The sequence below is a fragment of the Echinops telfairi genome, unplaced genomic scaffold (genome assembly GCF_000313985.2).
Source record: "Echinops telfairi isolate 266 unplaced genomic scaffold, ASM31398v2 ScPeMD7_17;HRSCAF=63, whole genome shotgun sequence".
Taxonomy (NCBI): domain Eukaryota; kingdom Metazoa; phylum Chordata; class Mammalia; order Afrosoricida; family Tenrecidae; genus Echinops; species Echinops telfairi.
In genome coordinates this window covers 5,528,411-5,530,873 of record NW_022103914.1, presented here as the reverse complement: position 1 = coordinate 5,530,873, position 2,463 = coordinate 5,528,411, and positions in this window count along the sequence as shown.

Sequence of the window (2,463 nt, the reverse complement as noted above, 5' to 3'; positions counted from 1 at the left end):
GGAAGGAAGAGGAAGCAGAGATTGGCTGCCCCAGAGAGTGGAAGTGATGGTCATTGACTCTTGGGGGGAACCTCTGGCTTGATGGGTGTCCAATGGAAAGGGACTCAGATCATTATATATTTAGTACCTTGAGGCCCCCTTTACATTATATGATAGGTGCAGATCTGGTGGCAGGGATCTGCACTTGGAAGAATTGATCCAGGAAGTTTCTCCCTGGCACCAATCCCCATACTTAGGGTAAGCAGAGCTCAGTCAAATAGGAAGGTCAAAGGGGCAAGTGTAGAGCAACAACACAGGGGTTGTGGCTCAAGGTGGAGCTATACTTGCATAGACTCCTCACACTGCAATGGACAGTGTTGTGTCACTGGGAAAATGGGTGATGTTATCAGCGCACTCTCCTTATACTCAGGGGGATGATTGACAATGTTTTTGCTTATTTATTTCTGTGGGTTTTTGGTTACCAGCCTTTAGCTTGTTTTTCATTATTGTTGTTTTGTTTTGTGGTTGGCTTGTTGCCATTGTTGGTGTAGTTGGTCTTATGGGGTTTTGATTTTGTCGCAGTATGACTGCCAAAGGAACCCTGAGTCGTGCGTAGCTCATGGATCAGCTGATGGATTCTGGGCTCCCACTTAACTCTAGCCCCAATCCAAGAACAGTTGGTTCTGACACAATGGACTGCTTGATACTCACCTTCATGAAATGATCACTGAAGATAAGGGTGCTACCGCTCAGTGTGGTGAAGAAAGTAGATGGTGCCCGGCTATCTATCAGAATCGTGTCTGTAGTCTTAAAGGCTTGTATTCAAACAAGCAGCCACCGAAGTGAAGAGTTAATTAAGCACACCAGCTTGGGTGATCCAAAGATGATAATAACAAAGACCAAATATGATGAAGGGAAAAGTACATGAGCTTAAATTGTGAACACTCAATTGGTAGAAGACTGTGGAGGACAGTGGGAGCCCAAAACCCATCTGCAGAGTGTCTAGTCAGATTAAGCCATTGGCAGATCCCCGCTAGCCACAGGCAAGGCGTCTTGAACAGCTTTAGTATCAGACAGAGACCATTGTCACCTTGATTATGCCGGATACTTGATACTTGGTCAGTTGACCTTCCTCTTGACCCAACCTGAAATCGTTCTAGGTGCATTTCTTACTTGTTCCATCACAAAAATCTCTTCCCTGGCTTTTTAAATACTGATGGTGGTCTTTTCTGTGTTACTCATTATTTGTATTTTCATCTTTATATTATTATTATTTTATCCTTACCACTTTATTTCTGTGTGTGTGTGTGTGTGTGTGTGTGTGTGTGTGTGTTTCTGTTTGGTCTTCCAGTTTGTGAAGCACAGGAGTGGATGCATGAGATAATAACTGACGCAAGGGCTCATAGGGGATGTAGGAGTGGGGGTGGGAGATAGGGAAGGTGAGGGGATTTGGAGAGCAAACAATGTATGCAGGAGCCGGTAGTGAGTACTAGAACTGCTTGTGATTTCACAACTCTTTTTTAAAAAAATAATTTTATTGGGGGCTCATACAACTCTTATCACAATACATCCATCCATCCATTGTGTCAAGCATATTTGTACATATGCTGCCATCATCATTCTCAAAACATTTGCTTTCTACTTGAGCCCTTGGTATCAGCTCCTCATTTTCCCCCCTCCCTCCCCTCTGCCCATTCCCTCGTGAACCCTTGATAATTTATAAATTTTTTTTTCATGTCTTACACTGTCCGATGTCTCCCTTCACCCACTTTTCTGTTGTCTGTCCCCCAGGGAGAAGGTTATATGTAGATTACACAACTTTTTGTAAAAGCCATTGAACCATGGGGGTTGGGGGTGTTCAAAATTTTTTTAAAGGTGTCCAAAGAGGCCCAGAAATGTGGCCACTTAAATAGGACACGGAGAACAAAGGAAATTGCCAGAAAATCATAAGTGGCAGCAAATCAATTTACCGTAGTTGCAGGTGGGACTACAGAAGTGGGGTAAGTACACTATTACAGATTAGAAAAGGTCACCAAATGGGCTCAGAGCCCTCTCACCAAGGCGGTTGGCGTGTGACACGTTACTATTCCATCCTAGTGCCCCAATTTCCACCAAGGGCACATCTGGGCAAGATCCGAGGGTGAGGCTGCTCCTGGCTGGCTTAGCTAGGAGAACAAAATACTTTCCAAATATCCTCTGCCTGAAGGCCAAGCTTTCCCCACTGCTGGTCAACGTTAGTGAAGTGTTGCCTTTTCTAGAATGTCAGGTGAGCAGAATCCAACAGTGCATTATCTTTTGTTTCTGCCTGCCTTCACTTAGCAGAATGTGTTTGTGCATCACCCGTGTGGCTGCATGCCTCGACAGCTGATTGTTACTGCCTAAAAGTCGTGTTCAATGGTCTGAATATGCCTCCATTTACCAACATTGGGGTTATTTCTAATGTTTAGTTATTTTTGATGAAGCTTCTGTGAACATTCAAGTACT